Here is a 27,905-nt window from a genome sequence, read left to right on the forward strand (position 1 = left end):
ATAAAAATCTGAAAAAAACGCTACTTTTATGTCCCCTCCTTTCACGTGTGCTCGACCAGCTATTTTCTCACACTCAGAACAAACACTTGGTCCTTGAGCTGCTTTTTTCGGCGCGTTTCAACAGCTCAACGGGTGTGCTCAACACATCGAGCACGTGGATTATCGCGGGCTATTAATAAACCCCCCCAATTGATGAGAATTTTTATTAAGCTCTACCTTACGTTTCCTCCGCATGTTCCGTAGCATTGCATCCCATTTGAATTAATTTGATTGAGCACCATCGACATCCTCCCGACGAAGGCAACGCTTGACAAGGAGTGTGACGAAGCAATTCATTAGATTCCTTCTACGCCATCGGGAACACCACCATCCAATCTGGTGGATTACATTCGCATTTCCTACCGGGCGAGAACCATCGACGCCATGTGTAGTGGTTTTCTGTTCTGCGTTGTATTTAAATTGCGCTTCGAACTGAAAATATCATCACCGCACACGGACGGGCAAAGGACTACGAGTCTTGGTTTGGCTGCATTTTGCAGCTCTCCCGGGCACACTCTGGCCATGCGGGTTGCCATGGAAACGGCTCAAGCTTTTCCTGTGCATCGGGCGTAGCAACAAACCCCTGTTCGAATTATTTGAAAAAAAAAACACAAACAAAAAACCCTCATCGCGAAACAAATCCCCACGAAGAGATACGATTCTCCGCGGGCACGTTAATTTTTAGATATTCGTTTGCGCTTCGCGTACCCGCGTTTGCTGGGCGATAGTTTATTTTGTTTTAATTTTTTTTCTCTCCAAACGTTGCTTTCAACCTACCGTACCGTGTGCGGAAAGTTGTTACGATGCGCGATTGGTTGGCTTTGATTTGTGAGCCTCGCGCGTCGATGCCACGGCCACCGAAGCCACGCAGGGCATTTGCAGGAGATGCGACGGGTTGGACATCTCCCGAGGGTATCCGATTATTTTCCATTAAAAAACGGCACACATCCGTATGAAAAATGTGTTTAATCATGTTCGCTTCGCCCACCGGGTGCTAGGTGGGGTTTTTTTTTCCATTCCTTCCTCCTGCGGATAGCCTACGGTGGCAGACGGAGTCTGAGGAGACGCGGGCCAGCAACAACAACAGCAGCGAGAAATAACAAAAAAATATTACAAATCGTTTATTTTGGCTATCGCAGCCGCCCATACACGCCGGTTGGTTTGTTTGTTTGCACGGGAATGAGGGATTTTGTCCTCGCGGGAATTCCAGCTGCCAGTCGATTTTTCATTTCGCTCTTCACGTACGTGCCCGATGGGAACGGTAATTGGATTAAAGCTCGCGTTTCAGTTCATCCACCATCCGGCCAAAGGCTCCGGGAAAGCTCTGCCTGCCGACGGAAAGAAAACCATGAACCGGAAATATGCATATATGGGGTGCGCGTGCCGCCTGAAACAACGCAAAACTCGCGCCAGATTGTGCTGGAAAAAGGTTTTTATTATCTTTGGTGGATGTGCTATTTGCATGCGCTATTTACGTGCGCACTTTCGATTGGCGTGCGAAACAAATTGTGCCACATTTATTAATGCCACAGGGAAGCGTTGCTACACGCGCGTTCCAATTAAAATTCACCATCTCGCAGGATGCTCTGTAGCTTGCTCCTTCCACGCAAGAAGTAACCCCATCCGAGTGGGGTCGTCTTTCGACTTCCAATCACTCCGAAAATGGGAACCGATCGAGAACCGCGTAATGTTAATTACAACCCGCCCAAAACCACACCCGCGAATGCTAATTGTGTGCATTTCCAATTGAAGCCGTTTCCTTATCGCGGCTGTTTTGCTTGAGGGCCGCGGATTGCCTCACACTCGACGGAGGCGGTTCCAATTCTAATCGAATGCGAACCAACCCGTAATTGTATGGTAATTTCCAGCCAACCCATCGATGGTGGGAAGGGTCTCATCATCGTGATCGTTCGGTGGCACAACTCAGCTCAAGAAAAGCCACTCTGCCAAGCCAAACGATGGCATCAATTCGCCGGGCATCGAATTTCAATAACAGCCTCACCGTCAAGTGGTTTATGGTGTCGTTTAGTTGAACGATTTGTGATGAGTTTTGCGTGTGTTTTTCCTATCACACACTCCCACAAAAGCCGCATTTGAAACCGTATCTCTAGCAAACGTTTGGGCGCGGAAAATGTGGCTCCTTTTATCACCGACGACCGGCACCGATTGGCGTGTTTGTCGGAAAGAAATCGTTATGATAATTATCCGCGATTGTGTCGAATTCATTTGCATGTGGTTACGGTCCCCAAAACCCGGTCCCAACCACCCGTATGTGGCGAGTTTTCCCACATGGGCATGTCGGAATACAAAAAAACCCCACACGCGTACGTATTCGGTTTGCTGTAATCACGATGATAATTAAAATAATAATTATCACACCGGCCGTTTAATGATAAATGATGGTTGTCGTTTGATTCTTCTTCTCTTTTTCTCTTTCGCCCCTCACTTTTCGTTTTAACGCCCGGCCCAAAACGCGCAAAGAAGCGGGCGCATAATGAAGGATGCAATTAATACTGTTGGGTATGATTTTATTTATTAATTCCCGATTCATGCTTGGAAGGATGCCCGTGCCCGTTTACGCCCGGCTGGCCTTTGGGGTTGGTTCCGATGTGAAAAAGGACTCCCTAGGGAACCCCGGGAACAGGACGAAATTGCTGCTTTTGCTTTGCCTGTGGTGGGGGCGTTTTACAAATACGAGTGTCCTGCGACTATCCCGCGCAATTTCCCACGTCAGGATGCATAAAATGCCATTAATGTGGCGCTGGATCGTTGCGCTCCACACGAACGTCGATTTTACTGCTGGGGAGCATTCTTTTTTTTGTTTTCTTTCCAAACTCCATTCTCGTTCTCCCACACATCCGTCGGTGGGCTTGGAGCTGAGGCCTGCGACCACACAAAAGGGCATTTATGCGTCCGCACACACTCAACGGGGGACACCCCGCAAAGGGGAAAATGGCGGGAAACAGTTGCGTCACTAATTCGTTAATTTTCCATTTTCATTTAATGTCGATATTTATATTTATTATTACTGAATAATTCATCGCGCGCCCGTAATTGAAGTGTGGTACGAGCGCGCGCGATGAATTTGCTGGAGTAATTTTTATTGCCCCCACCTGGGGGGAGTTTTCGTCCTTTTTGAGTGGGGGCAGGATGCGGCAGGAACCCGATTTCACGAGCCCATGTTCGTGGGGGCGTTAGTTGTGCGTTTTATTCCGCGTTCGCTTCTTTTACGAGAACGGGATTGGCGCGCGGTGACACAATTAACTTTTCAAGTGGAACATTTGCCAGCAGCGAACCGCGAGCCCATTCCGGTTGCATTTCATCGCACGAGCAAATAAACAACAACAGCGAACTGCAACAAAAACAACAATGGGTAGTAAAAGTGGTGAGAAAACAAAAAGAAGCGGTGGTCAAATTATTATAGCATTCTGCAAGGCACAACAAGCAACGGCGATGGAGGTGATAAAACAACGTGTATCGCATGAAAATTTCAGAAACGTGTTGTGCAATTTTAAGACCCCCAAAAAAAATGAGCCCCTCTTTTCATTATTTCGTCGTAAATGCATTCCGTATGACGGAGGGTTTCGTATGAACGAATATCAATGCCGAAGTTTCACACAATAATTCAAACATTCGAAAAGGATTGCAGTAAATTGCCATGGCAACCCAATTTCTGTTGCTTCTTCGTTTCTTTATCTCTTTCTCTCACTTCATCTCGCTCTCTCTCTCTTTCAAGCTGACATTTCTTGCGTCGTAGCAACGTAGCAATTAGCTTGAGGAAAACCACAAGCTCCGTTTCCAATCGACGTACGCAAAACGTCGTCCTTTTGCCTTCCCAAAGGATTCCAAAGGAGTCCTTGTAGTGGGTCCTAGCTCTTCTTACTCTATTCGAACGGTACTGACACTCACGGAAACTGACAGCATCATCCCGATCCGGCTTTGTGGGGCGAGGAAGGCGCACCGTTCTTGTTCGGAAACATTCGACATCCGGAGTTGACATCGCTTATGCCGATGCTCCTTTTTGCACAAACCAGCGGTGAAACTTGTGCCGAATAAACAGGCGAACCCGGCGAAAGTTTCGCCGCATCTTGGGCAGGTGTTTCATTTCCTCGCACGCCCAGGTGTGCGAGTAGTTGAGTGTGTGTGTGGGTGTGTTTGCAAAAAGACAGATAAAGCTTGGGGTGGAAAAGATGGCCCCCCGGAAGGGCAGCACGAATGCAGGACGGAAACTCGAACGTGAGCTTCACAGACGCGGCAGATGTTCGCTTATCTCAATATGCAAATGTTTCGGTTTGCCGGCCCTTCGGTGGGTGGCTTCGGTGGGTGGCAGCCGACAACCGACGGCGGGTGGCGAACAAAAACAGGGAAATTCTTGTTCGTAGTTGAATTAAATTTTCCATTTATTATTATTTCTTGTTCTCGCTCGGTTTTGTTCCGCGGGACCGAGCCTTCTGCCCGAGACCACGGATGGCCCACAGGATGGGCTAATTTTCCAGCCAGCGTCCTTTTGCGTCCTTGCACTTCCCATACCGGACTCGTGTAAAGTGCCACGACATTTGAGTGATGAAACCGTAAATGAACGGGCTAAAAGGGTCCGTGCGGTAGGACACCAGGGGAGTCACCTTCCCGAATCGGGTACGACGGAAATGGCCATATTGGGCCAGCCTTGGGCCACGGACGGTGAATTTGGTTTCAATTTTTGCCGCTTTTCCGGGATGGCGTGGTCAACCACCGACCAGGTCAACCCGGATCGATGACACGGTCGCGTGAATGGACCACACGGTGTGCGGGAAAATATGCCACGGTTCAGCGGCTGAGGACGGCGCAGGACGGACCCGATGGGTTTCGTTTGAAGTGGCGGCGAGATGTGATTTAATTTCATGCCAAATTGAACGCCTCCACTTTCCCGCCCATCCCGGATGTGCGGCGTGCGGTTTCAATGGCGCATTTTCACCGGAACTGGTTGGGGTGGGTGAGAATGCGAATGTGAATGAGAAAAAAAAGATCCAAGGTTTTTCCACCGCTTGTTGTCGCTTCAATCGCTCAACAAGTAGAAGCCATTTATGCGGGCAAAAGTTCAAATTTTGGGAGGGTGGAAAAGTGGTTCTCATTTTACGAGCAGATCGAGGGGTCGAATCGAATTAAATCCGCACCCAGCATGTAAACCACGTGCGTCGTGTTTCTCCCGAAGTGTCCGGCTTTAGAGCGATGGCATTTACATCACTTAGAAAGCTCTACTGCTTGTTTGAGCTTTTCTAAAAGCCCGCTTCAACGTACCCGATTAGGGATGCAAGGAAATGATGAAAATGCTCCAACATTATGACAAACTTTATTCTGTTTTTGCTTTTGCCCTTGGCCCGGGTGTGATTAATCGTAATTACATACTTTTTTTTCCTTCTCCGCACCTTAGAGCCTGAACCATGTTCACCACGTTGTGGCATTTTCCGGCCTCTTTTCCCACGATGATCCTCGCGTCAGGTGGGAAGCTCTGAAAGAAAGAAGGAAAAAAAGAGTGGTCGAGTGGGGCCGGAAAAGCTCGCAGGACATACGCACGCCCAACCGCACCTCCCAAAAAGGTAACAAATTGATATCCGCTCAAAATGGCGGCGGGTCGAGCGCTTAATAAATTGCGCCCCAAAATATTCTTCCGCACAATAACTTGCAGCCCATCCACGCGACTCGTGCACACACAATTAGACGCGCACTCGGGCCAGGATTAGGCCTGGGTGGGAAAACTCACCGCCTCATTCGTGGGTGGAGGCGCCCAGTCGTAAAAACGCTCTCCCGTGATGATGGAAGCCAGCAAACCTAGGGTTGGGAAAAAAAAGCTAAACTCTAATAACATTAGCATAAGGTGAATTATTCCCGCGACATACACTGACCTGTCACTGACGCGGGCGCCCCCACACATCGGCACTCGACTCCAGTGGAATGTCCACCCAACTCCCACCGAAAAAGACCTCCCCACACACGGACTCCGAGCGCCCGTTCGTACAAAAGGGGCGACTGAGCCTTCTCGTATGGCTGGCGAATGATTTGCGTTTGCGGGATTTGCGGGACATAATACGTCCGGTTTTCGTGAGGGTGCACCACCCAAGTCACCCCCACCCAACCACCCACGGTGCGTTCAAATAATAACTATATCGGCAACAAATTTCCCTCCCTCATTTTTATGGAGCCCCACTGTGTCCTCTGCCAGCCCCACTGTGCAGTAGGGCAAAGGACGCCACGGACGGCCATGTCCATCGACGTCGTTTTCGGTGTGTGCGTGTGTGTGTGTGCGCTTCCTTTCCACCCACCAACCACCACATCCCTGGGGGGTGGAGACCCGCACAATGACAGACCCCCCAGGTCCAGGGTTGATTCGGTCGTCTAGCTTTGATTGAGACATTCTTCGTCGTCGTTGGCATCGTCGAGGGGGCTTTGTCGTTGTCGTCGTCGTTGTGGTCCTTATTTCCGGGCCACTCTTTGGGGCGCTCCCCGTCCCAGTGCCTCCCAGCGGTCCTATTAATGCAGATTGGGCACGAACATTTCATTTTACCGCGCGGTCGCGCACCAAAGGCGCTCCTTGGCGACCGTATTGGAATTTCGATCAAAACTGCCTGTGAGGGGGTTATTTTGGGGCGAAAAGCCGTCCGTGGAAGGACACGAGCCGACCCGGGAGGGTGGCCAACCGAGCACTCGAAAGGGAAAGGCTTAACGTTTACGACCGTTTCATTCGTGGAAAATCTGTTTTTTTCCCTCGTCCTATTCCCATGCCACTCTGGGGGCTTGGGTGGTTCCATTTTCATAGGTGCGATGGCATTTTGGTTAGACGAGCTGAAGATGGAGTGAAAAGCCAAAGAAACTTGTGTGTGTGAGAGAGAGAGAGAGAGAGAGAGAGAGAGAGAGAGAGAGAGAGAGAGAGAGAGAGAGAGAACCCAGAGAATACCGGGACGCAGGTCGGGTGCGCGCCGTCTTTACGACCCATTACGATTTTGGGGGCTATAAATTTTAATTCACTTTAAATCTAATTGAATTGATTTACGCCCCCCCATATCGGCCCACTAACAAACCGAAGAAGAAAATAAAAAAACCACGATGCGGCCGGATTTTGGATCGAACCTCGCTTCGTTAGCCTTGCAACCATCGAGAGTGGCCCCACCATATGCGCGGCGGAACTCGAACCAAAGCCAGCGAAGGGAGCCAGCTTTGGAATCAAATTTTATTAAACACTTCAAACAATAAACTCTCAACCACCACCTGCTTCTTTCTCCGGTGCCGATGATGGGGCGTTTGATGGAGAAAATGAACTGAATGAATGAAAAAAAAATACGCATCCTCGCGTGGTCTCTCTCTCTTGCTCTCTCATTCACACCCACCCTCGTCACGGTTAGGGGTCGGTTAATAAAATCTCCACGCTATAAAATTAATGAAATTAACTTGTTTTATTTACTGGCACGTGGCGCGAAGAATGCCCATTGATGCATCCCCCGGGGGTGTACGTGCGCCTTATTGCGTCTTTTTTCTCCTTTTTTTTGCTTGCGATACCACGAAAAACGCCACTTCAGGCGAGAATTCACATGCGCGCCCGAAACCAGGAGGACAAGTCGCACGGCATCAGCATTAAAGCGTACCTCGGAGTTAATTTTGCTAATTGCGAGCGACGGATCTACCGTCGGGCTGGAGCTCACAAATAGAATATCAATTTTGTGGGCTCGCTCGTGTGGTTTCCCAAGCCCGCGGAGATTCTGCCCGGAGGTCTTCTTTCACCGCTGGCTCCAGGATGGTTTATAATTTTCCACGGTAGGCTCACGGGTGCGTAATTAATAGGCTTCAAATTTCATTCGCGGGGCACATTCGCGGTTGCAACATATTCGCTCTTTCATGTGCCTGCGCAATGAATTCGCTGGCCATGTGCCTTTTTTTCTCTCTCCGTCGTGTAATTATCTTCAGGCCAGCAAAACCCCACCGGCCCTTTTGGGGTGGGTGGGTGAAATCATCGGCATTGATATCAGAGCTGTCATAATTAGAGTTCGTCCTTCGGTCCGTCGCGGTGTACGCTCGCATGTCCGCGAAGTTGAACAAAAATGTTTAATTAGTAGCGCGGGTTACGCGAACACTCTGTTGCATTTTGGCCATGTTTGAAGTAAAGAAAAAAACATCAACCGCCATCAGCATGGGAATCGGGACGTTCTCCTTCTCGCGCTCTCTCTCTCTCTTTCTATTCGTTCGTAAGGGCGTGTTCCTTTTTTCTCTACACCTATATCATGTTTTAGTTTTCTATTTGCTGGCATCTAAATCCCGATGACTCGCCACGGTGATAGGCAGTACCGAGATTAATTCCGAAGCGAACTTTCCATCTCCTATCACTCACAGCAGCCTGGTGCTTCAATTTTGCGAAGTTAAGCGGGAAAAAAACTGCCCATTTACCGCGACCAGCACCAAATGGCACCGAAGTGCGCGTGTTTTTTTTGCCAAAATTTTAACGAGACAGCAAATTACTCACTCAAAAAACCTCCACTTTCGGTCAAACATTCGCTCGCGGTGAAATAGAGGGGTTAACAACAACAAGAAGAAAAAAAAAACATCCTCACTACCCACAAAACTTTGACCCCACACGACGTCGACACGACGATAAAGCACACTTTCTTGGACTGAACCCGCTATTCGGCTATTACACGAGACAGCCTAATGAAGGTGTTTGTATCGCGCCTTTTCCCTCCTTTTTTTCCGGGTTTCGAGGTCGCAAATGGGACCAGCAAAAAGCAAAACAATAGCAACATCTAACCACTCAAGATAACACACACACCCAGCTCGATTACCGAACGTCTAATCCGTGTGAGGCGGTGGGTACACATTTTCCGACGAATTTTCCCACTCATTACGGGTTTCGCAGGAGCAAAGCGGGCACATGCCGCAGAAGCGCCACAGATTTGTGACTGCCAGGGGTTTAAAAAAGCACTGCGTGGGTGGTTGGGTGGAGGAAATGAGGAAGTTTGTTTAAAAGTTTTCCAAAACTTTTCCGACTAAACCTCCGGGTAAGCTCCGCTGCAGACAAGGGGCCAAGCCAAAAGGGCTGTTGAAACGAAATACGGACCCATTTTCCCAAGGCAGGGAGGGAGTCGGGTCACAGTAAAATCGGCACCATGATGCGTGGAGAGGGTGGATTTTTGAGTGCTTTCGCTGGAAAAGTCGCACGCAGATACGTTGCGCGGAAGTTGCGCGCGCGAGTGCGTGGAAAGTTGCGTAAAACGGCGCAAATCGATGAGCGGAGTCAAGATGTTGAGTTTTCCAAAGGTTTTCTTTTTGTTGTTGTTGTTGAGCTTGCTACGGCACGCACTTAGACCCACACCAAGGCATTCCGCGCAAGGGTTTTCCGGCACGTTGCTTGCGCCTTTTGCGTAAATGCGCCGTAAATGGTGTGAAGCGACGTGCGTTATCGTTGGTTTTTCCGAGTTTCAAACGCCTGGGAAAAAAACACCCCGCACACAACCAGCCATTGTTGGCGTGCTTCCGGTTGCCAGTGCATTTCGGCGGTTGAGCTCAACGCAGGGCACCGGAAAAAAGGGCAAAAGAGTTCACCACCTCCTGGGTAGGGATATGAAAACAAATGCATCCGCTGTGTAGGCAACGAATCAGCTTCGGATCACATTACGATTCTCGTGGAACGGACGGATGTGATGTGGATTGTTCGCTCCTGTCGTACAAGGGGCTTTTTTTTTCTAACACACCTTCGTTCCATCTTCACTCACACGCGATTACTCTTAATCGCAAGGAATTTTCACATACAAAATGCCCCCAAAAAAAGCCCGCAGAAAAAGCGCTCCGATTGGTCGTGTTGTAAAAATTAAATTACTTATTACGTGCCATTCGCCATCCGTTCCGGGGCCCGTCGTTCCTGAAATCGTCACCGACACCGGATAGGTCAAACGAGCCAACCCCACGGGGTGCCACCATCCATGGTGTGGCATATTTTTGTCAATCTCTGACCTCCTCTAAAAAGAAAAAAAGGACATCCCCAGGAGCCCCAGACATCGAAGGCTAAAACGCCGGCCTCCGAAAGCGTGACACTCCCGCTGGGAACGGATCGTACTCCCTGGCGAGGGTGGCTTTAACCCCCAAGGAAGGGGGCGAAAAACCCGGGCGGCAGATGGCGGAACGCATCTCGGTGATATAATTTTCCGATTTTGCTTTTATTCGAGTTGAATGAGTTTTATCGGCGCATAGTTTCACGGGCCTTTCGGGCCGGCGAAAGCGATTTAAACCGATTTGCGAAAGAGGGGTGAGCACAAAAAAAACCCAACCCCAGCCCCAGCCAGCGGGTCCCGAGGGTTAAAGTTGCTCGAACGAAGTTTATTTATTTATTCAAACCCACCGATCCGCGGTTCTACCCTTCGTCCAGCGCACGGAACGCTTGGCACAGACGTTTTACAAAAAACAAAACAAAAAAGGGCGCCAGCCGTGGGTTTTTGTTGCGCTGTGGTCCCTTCAGCGTTTGTGACGACTTAATTTTGTGGGCCTTTTGTGCTTTTCTTTAGTTGCTTTTTCTTCTTCTTTTGCTCCCTTTCCTTGCGAATGTCCTGGCGGTTCTTGCAGGAGGACGCTTGGCTTGGAGCAAAACTCACGCCGCCCCACGAAACAAAAGGGGTCGTACCCAAACACACACACACACACACTCACATAAATCCGCCATCGCTCAACCCGTCAACGTCGGGAACGTGTGATGGGGTGGGGTTTCCGGGTTCGTTTGTTTCTAGTTTCGATCTGCCAACGCGACTTTAAAACCTTCATTATAAAACTGCAATCGACATTTTCACGCCAAACGCCCGCTTTCGAGCGTCAGGCCCCGTTCAGAGGCAATTTCCGGTGGCGCACTCAAAAAGCACACGAGCCGCACGATGGTGTAGAAAAATGAAAAAGAAAGGATAAAACTCACCCCCATCGAACCATCGGGAAAGCCCGCGCGAGCGCCAACGTGCGAACAGACCCAGCGAACGTGCATGGAAAAAGGGGTGCGATTGGGCGACGACTGGGAAAATCAAACCGAACTATTAGCACACAATCAACACAAGGAAAATGCCCGCCCCCAACCCGCTTTTTGGTGTGCCACAATGATTGCATGTGATGATAGTCGAGGACCCGAGTCGGACGAGGACCGTTGCCGAGGGAAATGGAAACTATAATTTAAAATTATCGCTACCAACGGATCAATCAACTTTTTTATGCCGATTGTGTTCGATCCGTTCGCGTCCGCGGGATGGTTGGTTGTTCCACGATGGTTCACAAAATACGCCGCTAGTCATGGGAGTACGTGGGAGTACGTGCGAGTAAAAGGGAGGTAAAAGAAAGAAGAAAAAACGGCAAGCCACCCCCAAGAGCCTACCGTGGGGGTGGCACAACACAAAAGAGTGTGATTGTTCGCGTCTTTTCGCACATGTCCAAATCAAATGGGCACACTGTCGGAGCTCGAGTTGGGAGGGGGTTAAAACCATCCGGTCGAGTAACGATGCGATGAGGATTCATATCCGAACGAACGAGCCGTTGCATGGTTAAGCGCGTTGAGTGTGGTGTTTTTGCGCGTAACGAACATGTGTTAGATTGGCTCGATTTTGTTGCTCGATGCCGTTGGGAAAATTGCTTGCATTTAGATGCCATTTGTACGAAAAACCTAGCTGCAAAGGAGAGTAGTTTAATCAGTTGTACTAGAGCTACCTAAATTGCAACATATTTCATATCCTTAGAGAGGAAAAAAAAAAGTTGAGCAATTGATTTTGACATTTATGCTCGGTTGGCCTACTTTGACCACGCAGCAGAAAATGGTTTAGACAAAAAAAACACCGACAGCACTACAAAAAGTGTGCGCATTCAATATAATATTCATAGCGCCAAGGATTGAAAACTAACCGTTCAAAAGCACAACTTTTGATATTAACGACATTAACCGGCTCGTTCGCAGTCGTTTCGTCGACTCGAGAATCCACGCAAGCGAGCCAGCCACCAAATTTAAAACTTCCCAACGAACCCTCGAACGCGAGCGCAAGGAAAATGAGGGCGGGCAAAAAACCTGTCACTTTGTTTCGTTTATAGCTGCTGTTTAAAGTGTGCCACGTTTGCTGCCTGAAAATTTGGTCCCCCAAAAGTTAGCGAGCATCCCGTTTGGCCATTCGGTGCCTTCGAACGCTGCTGCAGAGAAACAACGCAGTAAAACGCGCTTTTCCAACCTCCACGGTCGCTTAAAGACGAATCGTTCTCGCCTACACAGCAACTCCTGGTGCTCCTGGACCGGCAATAAGTGTCATCTGGCGCTGGATGCGCGAGCTGACCGACATCCGCCTCGGTGGTCCGTGGTGTTTTTATGGCGAACATTGCGGCTGACGGTTGGCTTAATTTTCGCGTCACTCCTCCACGCTGAACCGGTCGAAACTTTCCCCACCAATGGAGCCACGGGGGCACCAAGCGAGCCACGTGGGGTGGAAAGAAAATGTGGAAATTACAGCGAAATTAAACTTCTCCAGCCTGCGGCACCGGTGGTCGCGGCAACAGACCTGCCCTGGTTGGTTCTGGCGCAGCCCCGAAATAAAAGATATGCTAAAGGTAGAAACAATTACTAATTCACGAATGTATCTTGAGGTCCTTTTTAATTTAGGACTCTTTACGATTATGGCACGGGCCGGAATGTTTGTTTCGTGTTTTTCCACCCGGCGCGCTTCCGGCCAGGGAGGTGCACTTTTTATGTTGTTCGTTTTTAGTGGACGGCCGTCCCGGTTCTCTTTCTAAAAATATATATATTACACGTTTCCACCGGCCGCAGATGCGGCCGCCTTCGCCTCCCACTTGAATCGTTTCACAAGCGGCCACATAAATTCTGGCCGCCGAGCGACAAAAGGACAGGCAAAAATAGGGGAAAGTGAAGAAGCTAAGCACCAACTAAACGTCCACAAAAAGGGGTACATTTTCGACGAAACGGCAGGCTCGCCCGGGTGCAGGACGCGAATGTCCTGTGCGAGTGCGGCGAAAGCTACGCCACAGAAAGTGCGCCCGTGTCTGCGGCTTGCCGTTTCATTTATTTTACGTTTTGTTGTGTTTTTGTGCTTCCCTTTCGTGCGTTGTTGTCCACTTTTCACTCCGCTTTTCCCGCACAATTGAGGGAAAATGGTTGGGAAACAACGAGCAACGAGCAACGAGCAACGAAAAAAAAGAAGGATAGCGCAGGTCATGGTTGGCGCGTTTCTCCTTGTGGAGATTTCACGGACGCCTCACGGGTTTAATGTTCGCATTGCGTGCCTTTGGGCTCTGGGCTGGGGGTTTGCCAGTTGCTGGTATATGCCATTTGTTTGCCATCCCCATTGCTGAAAGGGAGGGAAAAAGGCCGGGTGTCATGCGTTTTGGGCGTGAGGACAACGAAGGGCGGCTTGAGTGGCGTACCAATACGCTCCCACTAATGTGTCACGAGACAGGCCATTTTCACTTCTTAATGCGGGCTTTCGATGGGTTCGCTACCGTACTGGCTGGCTGGCTGTCTGTGTTCCTGGGTGGGTGGCAAAGGTCGCTGGGTTTGGGGTGGACGTTGATTTGAATTAGCATCGCCCGTCCCGCCACGCAGAAACACGGGCGAAACGCTCGAGTTGGGCGAAAGCGCACGCGGCACAGTTTTACTGCAGCAAATTAATGAAGTAATCAAGCCGAAGCTGCGGTCGTTTGGCAGATAGCTTGTAATTAGTGGATGTAAACGATGCTCCGTGCAGTGGAGTGTGCGAAAAAAGGCGGGGAGGTTGTAGAAAATGGCGGGTGGGGAAAATGGCAAAGGAGTGAAGTTGACAAAAAAACCGCCAGCAAACGCACACAGCAAAAGTGACGCAGCACGCAATTGGGATCGTTTTGGCGCAACATTAGAGTCGGCTTGGAGTGCGTAACTGGCCGCACGAGAAAGGATGCCTGCTCGCGGATGGTACACCTTTTGCTTTTATCCCCCTCTTTTTGGATGCCCTGATGTGAGGTTTGGTTGTGGAAAACTTTGCCCCACGGTGACGATGACGGGCTTTTGTTGACACGACCCAAACAGTTTGTTTGACCGAATCAGAGCCAAGTTTCGTGCCATTCTGAGCGGCATCATGGCAATCTAGCGTTTTCTCCACTCCGAAACCACTTATGATACCTATTCATTTGCTAGCGTTTCTTTATCGTCTGTTCATTACATTTCCCCGCAATGGGAATTTCAGATGCGTGCCTTTGCGATGAAAACAAAACAAAAACACATGAACAATCAATCTGTCAAAAGAAAAAACAGCCAAGTTGATTAATTCTACGCACTCAAACTGTCACGACGTTGAGTTTGAACGTTTAATTTTTGGAAGTTTCGTGTTCACAGGCAATCGCTTGCTTTTGCAATGTTACCGTCGATTCGAATCTACCTGGCCATTAGTTCGTCTTAAAGCCAATATACGCCGTGTGTAATATCCGCGTTTAGTTTTCACACCCACGGGGGGCTTTTTGTAAGACAGCCGTATTTTTTTGCGTAAAATTTCAATAGCAAATATTGAAAGTTTGCTTCACTCTGTGCGCTTAGTTCGTGGAAACAACATAACCCCAAAAACCTCGGCACGTCCCAACCGGACACAATAGCGGCAAATACGCGTTCACGTTCGCGCCCAGTTCGACAACGGACCCGGAACGTGCTCACATCAATGCCCGGTCAATTAAAGCTCTCGTCCAAAAGCTTCGGCCACCGACACAAGACGACCACCGTGGCCTCCTGGGACGAACGAGAGGGGTCCATTTTTCGAGGCGTCATGGGACGCGTACGCGTTGTCATCGTACCCAGGGCTTATCCGTACCAACACAAAACGGGGTCATCGTCCGTCCGGGATCACATCGCACCCTTTGTGTGTGTGTGTACGTGCCTTTGGGCGAAAGGGCTTTCGCGAAAACCGGCGCGGACACGGCGAAAGACACATTGACAAGAAAAAAACAGAGACACGCACGACATCCCGCCGGTCGTCGCCGAAATTTATCGTTGCGGGCCTAAATAAATAAATAATATTAAATCCCCCCCCAATTCACAAATGAATCAAAAAACCATAAATCACGATAAGTGATAAATTACATGTTTGCCCAGCTGGTGGACGGTCTCTTCTCTCGCCTCTATTCACTTGCCCCGAGTGGCCTCCGGACACCGGAAGAAAGCTCACCGTCGCCCGAGGTGACCCATAAGACTCACCTGCGGACCTGTAGAGACACGTGTGTGCGTCGGTCAGCTGTGGGTGGTGAAGCCACACATGCCTACGACACGTGGCTTCGAGCGAATGTTTCAGCCCGAGAACGTGTGGGAAAATTGACACCCACCTCGAACCCAGAACACCAGAGCAGCTGGAGAAAAAAAAGGGCAATGATTTGGATTTCTCATTGAACCAGCGCAGCGACTCTTCGTGCCCTCTTCAGCACCGTTAAGTGGGGTTAAAAGAACACAAAACGAGTGGCCATGGGGTGGGTGGAAACTCGAAACAAAAGCAGACTCCCATAAGTTAGGGGAGGAAAAAAACGCCACCCCAAAACAAAAAAAGGGACGAAATATAGACACACTGCGTGGTAAAAATGGTATATATACGACCCACCAAACTTTCACGCCCCCGCTCCATACGCAGGCGAATTCCAATTTGCGTTTTCATCATTTGCGGGAACGAAACGGTAAAATAATTTCCCGTTCGTTACGGCGCGGGAAAATCCGCGTGAAACTTTCATGAATATCGCTCGAAGCGTTATGCCGATTATGCTTTCTTTTTTTTTGTCTTCATGTCCGATAGGGTTTGTGTGGGTGTGTGTGTGTGGGTGGGTGGGTGTCTCACTCAATATACAGTGCGCATGAATAATCATTGATTTTCCCTTTTCATTTCCATCGAAGGACTCTTGTGTTTCTCGGTCATTTTTTTCGTCGTCGTCTTCTTCTTCTTCTTGGTTTCTTGTTTGCTTCTAACGCGAGCGCACTTGTTCGTTTTTCATCCTTTCGAGGCGTCGTTTGGCTCGTTTGCCCGGCTACCCGTTGGGTAACAGTTTCGCTCCACCGTGTAAAGGCTCGCTCGAGAGGTTAGGGTCCCTATCGAGGGTTCTTCCAGGCGGTGGTGCGTTTCCCGATCGATCATATTCTCTTTTGCGCGTCCTAATAATTCGCCGTACTTTGCCGGGAAATGGTGCGTCTCGAGCGTTTCCTTAGCATTCCCGAGTGGGCCGGCCAGGGCAGAGCTAGGAATTTATTTCTCGATTCGCTTTCCACCTCCATCGGGGTACCAGGACAAGAGGATGAGAGAGCGAGAGAGAGAGAGAGAGCGCACGGAAAGCATGTTCTTGCCACCTCGCCACATCGGAGCGAAAGCGAGAAAGAAAGAGAGTGAGACAACAACAACAACGACCGAAGCGAATCCATTGCGGGGAGGGAAAACAAAATGAACCGTGCGGTGAGCTTTTCCAATTCGTACCGAATGATTTGATTCCCGGGCTCGTTCCGGGCTCCCGATGAAAACCTAATAAAGCGCGAGTTTATTAATTCTGCCGGTTCCAGAATGCCCGGAGCCGGTTCGCTTCAGATGTGCGGCACCCACCGGAATGAATGGATGCAAACGGCTGCGAAATAATCACAGCATGAATAAACGAGGTAGCGACGACAACCTCGGTGGCTAATGCACACGGCCGGGCGTTTGAATACGGCTGGGAAAATTGAGTCCCTTAGAACATACGAACGAAAACATGTTAAAATGACTAACTTTTACTTTAGTAGTTCGATACGTGAACGAATGTTATTATGGTTTTTTTCCGCTGAAACGTCTCGTAAAAACCATTATTTTAGACGCAAATATTCACCTTGCTTTTCCGATTTCCCTCACGATAGGACTTTCTTGATCGATATGTGTCGTCCTTTGACGTATGTCGTTGCGAAATGTTTTCCAACTTTCGAACAAAGTACGCCTCCCTGGTGCATCTGTTTGGAGGTTTGCTTTGTGTGGTAAAACTTTTCCCGCCCATTTCTCACGAGACGGTCCCAATTTGTATCCGTTCGGTCAACTTTTCGTGGCACCTGGGCGAGCAGCTACCTTTACGGCACACACTGTACCCTTGCCGGTACGTACGTACTAATTGCGGGTATCCTCTTGGGGCGAAAGCGGACGAATCGAAGAAAAAAATCGTCCAACGAACCCGACAACGTGTTGCGAGGCGTAAAAGAAGACGCCCGCGACGAGCGCTGAGAGCGAGGGAAATCAATTTTAATAATCATTTGATTTTCTTCCTTCCTTTTTTTTCACAGAAACCGACTAGCGCACTCGCGTTTGGTGCGATTGTTTGCTAAGATCCTGCCTGGGGCGGGGGATTTTTTTTCTTTTTTCGCCACCGATTTCCCTCTCCAAAAGGACACGCAATGCGCGTGGCGTGGCTTTGAAACGGGCGAAAGGTGGTGGCGTGAAGTGGAAACATTTCGCGCGTTTTATTCCGTTCATATTCATCTTTCCCGGTTAGCACGGTTGGAAGGCGAAAGAATATTTTATGGAATATTTTATTTTATTTAACGGGAATTACTGCGCCCCGGCTGCGAGATAGCGCGGCTGAGTACCCACTCGACCTAGGAACGGCAGGAAATCATCGGCTCCATCTCAGCGATCGGGAAAAAAAGCGAGCCTTCCAAATAGGCTACAGTTCCAGTAAAAACCCGGCAGTACCATTTACCATAAACCGTCACCACGTTTTAGCCCACGCTGGTGAACTCGTGGCACATATTGCCCACCTGCGATGTGCCGCGTGTGTTTGGGGGACAAACTCAACAGCAACAGCAAGCTGGTCCCATTTGCGCAATCACACACTCACTTGGATCCTCGATTGATCAAACTCAATTTGCAGCTTCGCCCTTTTTTTTTTGCTTTGCGTCTCTCGAGACAAAACGTGGCGTTCGCCGTGCGATGTTTGCCGCAACCAGCCCCATTTCATTACATCACTTCGCGCACAACCTTACCGATGGCGCCGACGTATTTGCTTTTATTTCTTTTTCTGTCCCTCTCGCTTTTATCTCGCGACGGTTATTGAATTTATCAAATGAATTTATGATCGAATGGCAACGCCAGAACGCTTCGACCATTGCCGAGCGCATTATTAAAGCGCCCTTCCGTTCGGAATGGAAATGGCTCCATTGAAGAGCTCCTATTGAAGGGCGACGAACGCTTGGCCAAACGGGCAGGATGCAGAGAAGGAAATACGGCATCCTATTGAGCTGTTTTGTTAATGAGAGCTTTCACCGCACGAAGCTTCACCGCCCTCTAGCGGTAGGGACCAGTTGGTGAGATTATTGACGCGAAGGGAATCTTTGGGCAGTAAAGTCGGCACATTTTCCACCCATCCGACCGACCGATGCCTGTGGAATGTTACGCAGCCAACATTTCCCCCTCCCAACAGGGTGCGGTTCCACGGGGTTTGGGAAAAACCCGGCCCGTTTCACCACAGCCACGGTATGATCGGTGGAAAATTTATTGCGATTTGTGGGAGGCAAAATAAACTTCAACCGCAACGGCACAAGGGTGAGTTGAAAATGGTTTGTTTGAATTTGAAGTGGCCACCCCGGAAAAACCTAACGTACGCGTTCCCGACAGCCTGGGAATGCGCAAGGAATGGAGCAGGAACTCTGTGTGGAGGAAAAAAGAAGAAAAAAAAAGCGAAGAGGAAAAGAATCCCACCCAGTCCCAGCGCCCCCCAATAACGAGGGTGCGAGTGTGCCTTCCCACCCACCCACGGACGCACTTGGTTGGAAAATTTTATTACACTAATTAATTACTACTAACGAATATTAATTGCAAGGTGCTTATGAGGCGTGAAGTGATTAAGCGGTGCTCTCGCTGAATGATCTTTTCCAGCGTTTTCCATTCGTTCGGGCGGGCTGGATTCCAATTTTCCCGACTGCCGAGGGAAACGCAAAAGGAATGGAAATTTATGTGTGTATGGTCTTTTTTTTGTTCTATCTTTTCCTATCTCACGCTCCCAAGGGGCGATGACGAAAAGGTGCTGGAAATGTTTACACGTCGCGGGAGTGCACCGTGTCGACTGGAGTATGATTTATTTGCATCGTTGCCCCACTAAATGGTTTGTGTTTTCGCTCTGATTCTTTTTTTTTGTTGTTTCACATTAAGTTTGGTCAAACAGCGCCGCTAGGTCCGGTTAGGTAGTTGCTGTTGTTCAATATGATTATTTATTCAATACTCAACCACTCGAGCGGTGTGATAAGGACGATTTGCAGAGCCGACAGGAAAAAGGAATGCAAAGCAGCTCGCGTTCGGTCACGTTTCGTAATGCGCTGCTTGTGATTTAATGTGAGGAGCAAACCAACGAGCTCTTGAGTAATGCGTAGCCTGAATGAATCACTAAAAAGGTCACAATAAAGTGATCTCGAACTGTTTTGAGCGCAATTATAGATCAAAAACTCAACCGGTGTCGGCATATTTGACATCGAAATATCCATAATTCGATCATTCTATCAAGCTGCTCATGATTAACCGGATTGGAGTCACAATGAAGAAGAAAAAAGAACAACGATGTGGAAATCATCCGGCTAATCCGTGTACTCAAGAGAAGTTCCTTAAATGCTTTATGCCTTCAAACGCGGATCGTTTTTGACCCAAAGTAAGACTAAAAGCGATCCTTAGATAGCGAATGCTCACAATTGTCGATATTAGCAATTTATGCTCTCTCCATGGTTCTGCTCCTGTGTAATTTCGCAACTTTGGAACTTAAGAAGCAAACTGTCTGCGTTTAACGGGCTTTAATTGTCAGCCCATATTTTACCAACATAACGCACCATCGTATTTTTCATACATTTTCGAAGCAAAATGCACCCTATTTCGAGGAAACTTTCACTCACTAACCAAACGCACGTACTGTTGCTTTTTATACGGCCCACAAATCAATCTGTGTTCCAGCGAAGGAAAACGTTGCCCCTTCGCAACGGAGCCAGTTTCCTCTAATTAATGGCTCTCAGTAATAAATGCGTCGAGTAAACGTTATCGACGCACCGAAGCCAACTTTCCAGCAGCGCTTGGAAGCATGAAAACGCAACCTGCGCTAAGCAAATGCATCCTCCTCGTCTTCCGTCAGCATCCCTGTTTGGCCATTGTTTGTGTGTTTGCACACTGCACACAGAGCTGCATGCGTGCATGTGTGCCCTCCTTCGATTGAAAAACACGAAGCCCTACTTTCTTCTAGCCCACGTTCCCGTGCCGTGATTCGCTTTTTCTTTCCCAACTTCCCCGCAACAACAGAATGCACCACGAACTGCATCTTACGGATGCAGCACACCGGTGTGCCTACTTGTTGACAAACGCATCGTTTGCCATCGTGGATGCAGTGGAGCCACTGGAGCGTAAAAACTGCACCGAACTGGGTCGGTCGGTGTGCTTGTGATAACTCACGGGTCGCTGGCGCTTCGAGAGCATGGAAAATGAAAGCATCCTACGCACGGGGGGATCGCTCCGACGCATAGATAGCTGCTCGTAGCTGCCCAGCTTCCGGCCCACGAGGCCTACCATCAGCATCAGCAGCCACCTGAAAGACAAACGCGGGCAGTTACGAGCACAGGATTGTGCGTTTTCCCATTTACACAAGCACGAAACGGCCATGTTGTCTCGGGAATCTCGGGGGTGCTTTTGGCGGGTATTACATTCGAACATTTTGCCAGCTTCCGGTGATGGTGAGGTCGAGCTGGACACACACACACACCCGTGAGTGCCACGTGGCCCCGTATTTGACGGATGCATTCAGGAGCCACGTGTGTGAGTTTGTGAGGTGAAAACGCGCGAAAACAGCGCGCTTACATCAGCAAATAATAAAATCACCCCCATCCTAATCGAACGAACCCCCGTTCGCGTTGTAAGCGTACCGTGGTGGGTGCCCTATCGGTCCCGGATAAGTGTCCCATCCGTCGTTCGCATGCTCATGATGGCTTTCGCGCGGAAACCCGGCGATTTTCCATTGTTTGCCGATGGCTCGCGGTCGTGGTGTGGTTTCGTGCGATGGAAATCGTATCACCCCGTAGGGTGGTCGAATGAAAAGGAAGCAAGAAAATCGCACACCACGCGTTTGCCACGGGTTGCCAGGTGTGACATTTGGCGCCGCGTGGGGCTGGTCGATCAAGTGGCAGGAAATGGCAGGCCCAAAAACGTTCGAACGTAATCGGGCGGTTTAATGTGTTACTTTTGTGGTGAGAGGCTAAAAACGGACGTCAAAGGGTGGTGAAATCGGTGACGTGGACCAACGGAGAGAGAGAGAACCAACCGACAAGCGAATTTCACGGGCGTGAATTGGATAATGGTGGAGTCTCACTTAGTCAAACACAATACACACGCTTGATTGAGCTGGTAGCGTTGGGAAGGCAAACCATCAAAAAGGCATGCATTATCAAAGCGCGGATTTTGGAAAGAGTTTGGGCACAAATAGCCTCCAATCATCCTTGCAGTCAATAAAATTTGCGATACGTTTTATTTATTTTTATTAATTGATCAGTTTTAGAAGGGATTTCAGCACGAACTTCATTCATAACGTCCTTGATTGCATAAAATTATGAGAAATTTTGCAAAAACATGTAAATTAAACCATTCAAGAACATTAACTCTTCCTAAACCCCACAACGCCCTTTAAATATACCCAGCTTTACATTTATCTGCAACTTTTTATCCACTGACAAACGAAATCACATTTCCACCAGCGCCAGAGCAGAATCATCACGTTGCCATGCCGTCACTAAACGGGTGCTTTTTGAGGTTGGATTTTGCTACCAAAAAAACGCAAACGATAACAAGAAAACCTGATCCAAGAAGGCTGCTTCAACTGATACCCAGTCGCAAGCGATGTTGTTTGTCACTAAAGGAATATTTTAAATGATGTTCAAATATTTCTTCTTGCTTTTTACACAAATGCCAATTTTGATTGCTTACTCCTGCTAGCGTTATCAGTCCGTATTGTTAATCGCTCCGATGCGTGATAATCCGTATCCTATCTCTTAAGCAATTATTCCCTTTGTTCTAGGCGTACTAAGTGACGGAGGCATTGATTTAGATGGCCGAAAATCGTATCGTTACATTCGGACTAACGCGGTTCAAATGCATAGATATTACATTTTGAGCTCAAAACAAAAAAGTCGACTGTATTTGATACATTTTTTGAGATGTAACTCAATGTTTTCCATACCATTGTGTATCTTTGTTTTATGAAACCGTTTAAAATTTAAAAAAAAACGAAGCATACGAAGGATGTCCACTTAGCACTCATTGCCTCATAGTCCAGCGATGATCGATAAGAAAAATCGTGTTGCTCGCCCAGGACAATTTCTATCGTTCTTGTTCTACCATTTGATTTCTTATCAGTTTCAATTGCAATCGCAATAAATTTTAAACACAGTGGCAATTGTGCCTTCATCGCAGATAGTCAACGTGCTTTTGGCTAGGATTGTAACAAAAAATCATGCTGCAAGAAGGCTGCACGTGGCTGCGATCTTATCATAGATGAGGTTGCCCCATTCCCACATCGATCTAATCGACTAATCAACTGATCGGCAATGTTGCTTCCCCACCATGTTCGAGAACTTTAATTGGGTGATAAGAATGAAAAGCCAATCGTTGTTTTATGTCAATAGACAATGGTCATAAAAGCCAATATTAATGGATTTACTTATTCAACCGGCGCAACGATGAAAACCAGGAAAGGTAGCCTCTTTTTGTCATGCGACCCTGTTACAATGCTTAATAATCTTACCAAGTTTCGTCCTTTTTTCACAAGCACTGAAAATAATGTTTAAATTTATTTTCATTCTAAATTGCGTACACAATTGCATTCAAATATGGACTGATCTCATTATATCACCAACGTTGAATTCGAGATAATTCCGAGACTTGTTCTCGAAAAATAAAAATAAATCATAAAAACCAGATTTTTGTTAACTGTTTATTCTTAATCAATTAATCGTGATTAAACTAAGCTGTCTACATGATTTTGTTTACGAGTGAAAACTAATTTGACTGCTAACAATTTTATGATATCCAATCAAACTATACTTTTCATCGATGAAGTTGCGCTTCGATGCCTTATTCCCATATTTCGGTTAACATTCTGCTTAGTTTTTGTACAATGTGTATACAGATTAATATCATCTTAGATACACATGATCAGAAGGGCGAACAGTACGCCATCAGTCTGCTCATCGGAGGCTCCTTGTGCTTCGGAACCAAATTAAACCTACCCAATAATCGCCTTCGTGGGATCTTAAAACACCCCAACACTTGTGCTACCATCTCCGTACGCTTTCAAATGCTCTTTCACCGCGAAATCGTGCACTAACTGGTCCATAAGCTCCGTCGATTGTAAGTCGATCTCATCCGTAGAGCTACCACGCCTGATCGCAAAGGATTACTTCAAGATGAGGCCGGCGCCCAAGCTCAAGTGTTTCGACAAAGTGGCCGTAAACTTTCACCCCACCCACGCTGGCAATGATGCATAAGCGAGCGGTCACGATTTGCCGACAACCAAGTGCAAACCAAGTGAAAAAGGCCAACCCGTGGCCGGCCAGTGAAAGACGGTAACACACCCACAATCCCGTTGGGCCCGCTTTTCCGCCGCGATGCGTAATCGAGGAAGCATTTGCGAAATTAAGCACGCACAGCAAACAACGCCAGCCCACAAATGAAAACGCAACTGCTCGTCGGGTGCGCGTCGAACGGAATCAAATATGGAAAATATAGACAAATAATAATTTATGTATTCATCCACCGAGCAGCACCGAGCGATGGCGAATTGGGTTGGAAAATGCCTTCCGCCATCAAGGAGCGTGTGTGCAAAATAAACAACCCTCACGTGGCTCGTGGCGGCTGTTGCTTGGGCTTCGGAAAGGCCACCCCAGCCAGCAGGTAAGGCTAGCCGGTAGGGAATTTATTTTCCGCTTCAGCACCATACATACCTGGCATGGCACGTCAGACTCGTCATCATCGGAACCGGGCCATCACGCCGCCGGTCCGGGAGTGTTTTGATTGATGTGTGGTGGCATCGAAATGCGAGATCGTTGCAAACGGCCGTCCATTATGGGTACGATTAGACGGCATTAGCATACGCTAGCAACCCCCGGACGGTATTCCCGTAAGTGTGTGGCCACCCCTTAGCCGGGTGGAATTGTTTGCGATCGCAAATGCTGTCTCGAATCCGATCGCTCTGTTTTCATATCATCCAAACGCAGCGGCTGTTCTGGTGAAAATTTGTCCGACAAACCCAGACAAGGGCGACGTGCTCGTTTCTGATGCGGCTGGAATCTATGGAAGGTTTGCATAGTGTAGTACAATTAAAGCATGCGGAAGGTATGCGAAATGGAAAACAACAGCGGCCGACGCTCGGAATGGAGATGAAAATTCCCATCAAGCACGAACTGCAGCACAAGAAGCAGGATAAATAGATATTGCTTCGGAGCACTAATAAGAAAGCAATTTAATTTAACTCACATACTGCATGATTAATCCCTTTTTAATCGGATTGATGTTTCAGGAAATTTACTGTTCATTGATTCCATTGTCGTTAATTTTGAGGTTAAATTTTTAGAAACTTTGCTGGTATGCATTTTCGCAGATTGTGCTGATTTTACCCCCTTTTCATCATTCTCTCTATCTCCCTTCGATTGATAACTTTAACTATTTTCCTGTGCACTTATAAAAACGCCACAAATTCCTCTCTAAACAAAACAAATGCTCTGTTTCACACACCCGACATTGGCTTGAACTGTTGTTAAAAGCCTCTCAAAACTTTCCATCTTCTTGAGCAATAACATAAACAATCTATTCTCTTTTTATCTAACACTTGTTTGTTCTTTTATCTCAAAGCAACCCCTACACACGTTTCTGCACTTCATTTCCATCCCGATTTTATCATAGTTTTCTTTGGCCACCTATCTCTCAAAATTGATTTTAGGTATTGGGAATCGTGTATCAATGTAATAAAAAAAAAGAAACGATCACTCTCGAGAGCGCTCCAGGCTTCTAATTTACTTGTTATTTTGAACATTCAACCTGCGGTAAACTACAAACATCAGTTTTTTTAGCAAAAGTTTTACCAACAAGCGTTCAATTGAAAAACAGACACTCGACAAACACTTCTAACCGGCTCACCTCAATAAAACTACCAATTGTTCCAATTGGATCACTCGTTTGACTTTCCACCACAAATCGTTTACATTCGCTACTTCAATGCTGCTTTCTTCATTCCCGCGGCATGGGCACGCCTGCCGAAAGCTCCTTCCCATCGATGGCACGGGATTGACAATTATTGCGACACGCTTTGTGCCGCGCCAAAAAAAGAAAACCCCTTCGGGATGTAATTTATGTGGCACACCACACGCCTTCCAGGGCTTGGGCACGGTGAAACAATATATCGCAGCCATAACAGTAAGCTCACAGCTGGTTCTGGCCTAATCTAGTCGAGGTGCTTGCACACGAAAATCACATTTTCAATTTACCTAAACGGCCACGCCACCCCAAGCAGGTCGGATGCGAAGATCAACCGCCCGAAAAAAGGACGAACAGCCCACTCCTAGCCAGAAACGGTGAGTTTAACGGTCCGATACACGCCCAACGGAGGTGGAGTTTAAACTTCACCGGGTAGGAAAAGGGATCCTCTGACGGGGAATCGTTAAATCGTGCACACCAGCCAGGTCCGGGATTACCGGGAGATTTAAATGTTGCGCGAAAAACGATTTTCCTCGTCTCCTCGTGTTTTTTTTCTTCTTTTTTTTATTCTTGTGTGCTTTGCTTCTTTTTTCGAACCGTTCGCAATCGGTTGCCCTCTGGTAGCACGTTGGCAAGATTTGCACCGGTTGATTTATGGATTTCGATTCCACTGTCTTTAGCCGGGAAAAAGGCGGCTCCGATGGATGGGAAAATGGGGCACCCACCGGCGTGGGTTAACAACTGTGGCAGCGACATGACACGATACGCTTAAAGAGGCTCTTTGGGTTTCGCTTTCGTCGATCGCACATCGAAAGGCACCATCGACCCACGGGAACATGGTGCCAGTGTTGAACCAGACGATAGGGCGAGTGAAAAATGGTTTTCCATTCACCAAATTTGCCTGCAAGCCGAGCACGGTGGCGTTTACGCTGGCGGGTTGACAAGTTAAGATACAGCGCCGGAAATTAAGCCACCAAACGATCCCTCGGATGACGTGCGTGCGAATTTACTGCGCCTCTTTGCATCTCTTTCTGCAAACCTCCCATCACGCTTACGCTCAGCGTCGGGAGTTCTGGGTAGAGAAATTAATCAAAAATCACGTACCACGCACGCCAGGGCGCACGTGATGCAAACCAGTATGCAACAATGTCACGTGCAACAGCCCGGGCCCGGGTGAGTAATAAATCCGCGTGCACTTTCATGTCCTTTCCATCACACGCAGGAGTTCATTTTGTATTTGCTGTTTTCCATTAAAAAACTGGAACCACGTGCCGTGCGGTTCTGTAAATTATGGAGAAAAAAAAGAACCACCCAAACTACGGGCGCATTTGGATATGAAAGCTTCCGACCGGTTTGGAGATGAACCATCGGTGCATCGGTGCATCGGTGCATCGGTGCATCGTCATTCGGTTTGCTGCGTCGCAATTAAACTAATGAAATGGGCTGGCTTCCGACGAAAGCCTCCTGCATGCGATGCGTGGCGTTTATTTGCCACTCTGCCCTTTTCTAAAGCAAGCAGCATTGGTGCATTAAAGCGCGCTTCGATGCTTTTACCAAATATTTCCACAGGCCTAGTGGCCGAGAGTGGGCTTTTCCTCTCCCCCAGCCCGGTGGCCACATTTCCCGACCTAACCATCATCGAAATTTTGTGGCCATTCCACGAACACACGCGATGGCGGTGGCTGTGGATTTTAGCCATTCAATTAATAGGATTGCCACCGATCTAAATGGGAAGCCCGCGCTAATCCTTTTGCTTTCTTTCCTTTTTTTCGACTGTCTTTCTCTCTCTCTCTCTCGCCCACTCGTTAAAAAGGCGAGAGCCGCATTATCCGCGCACAAATAGAATGAAAGGCTGAATGACCGTCGGTGGCCGCTGGTGGGAAATCGAGCGGGCGTAAAAATATGAACCTTCCGGTGCACCGTCGCACCGTCGCGGGAATTTATGTCCGGACAGTCCCGGCTCTGGCATTGTGGCAATACCGGGCGCAGTAATTATCTCTTCGGAAGGGCCATCGGGCCGGGAGACTGGCCTAGATCGCTTGCGAGCCGAGATTAACACATCTTTTGCATTATGCGACTGTCATAAATCATCTGCCGGCCTGGCGGGATGAGAGATTACATCCACTCCACCGGATGACGGTGGCAACGAAGACTCACCGTTTTGGACGCGCGTTTTCCTTGCGGAATTGCGAGCCGATTCCCTGGTCTGGGACGCAAAACGAAATGGCCACCGTCACCGGCAGGAAGACTCTGATCAACGTCAACGTGGTCGCTCTGTGGCCGTGTGCGATGATTTCGAATTACGCGAGTCGTAAGGGACGAATGCTAGGTGGTCGGAAGACCTGCCGGGACATTAATGGGAAGGAACGTTTTGTGTGATTGCCGCGGAAAACGATAGACCCGGTTGAATTACGTCGATTAATGCAACAAACTCGAGCATGCATTAGCATAGCTTTGCGCGACTTACTTTCTGGCGGTTGCAAATGGTCGGAAAACTAGCGACACTTTTGGATGTACTCGTTTGGCTAATCGAGAGTAGTTTCATTGGCACAAAATCAAAACATGCCCCGGCTAGTGAAGGAAACCAAGATGCTTGAGAGAACATAATAAGGCTCATTTTAAACATCGTAGAAACTCGCTCGTTAAACCTTGCATTTCCGTTTCACA

Source organism: Anopheles nili, chromosome 2 (assembly GCF_943737925.1).
Source record: "Anopheles nili chromosome 2, idAnoNiliSN_F5_01, whole genome shotgun sequence".
Taxonomy (NCBI): Eukaryota; Metazoa; Arthropoda; class Insecta; order Diptera; family Culicidae; genus Anopheles; species Anopheles nili.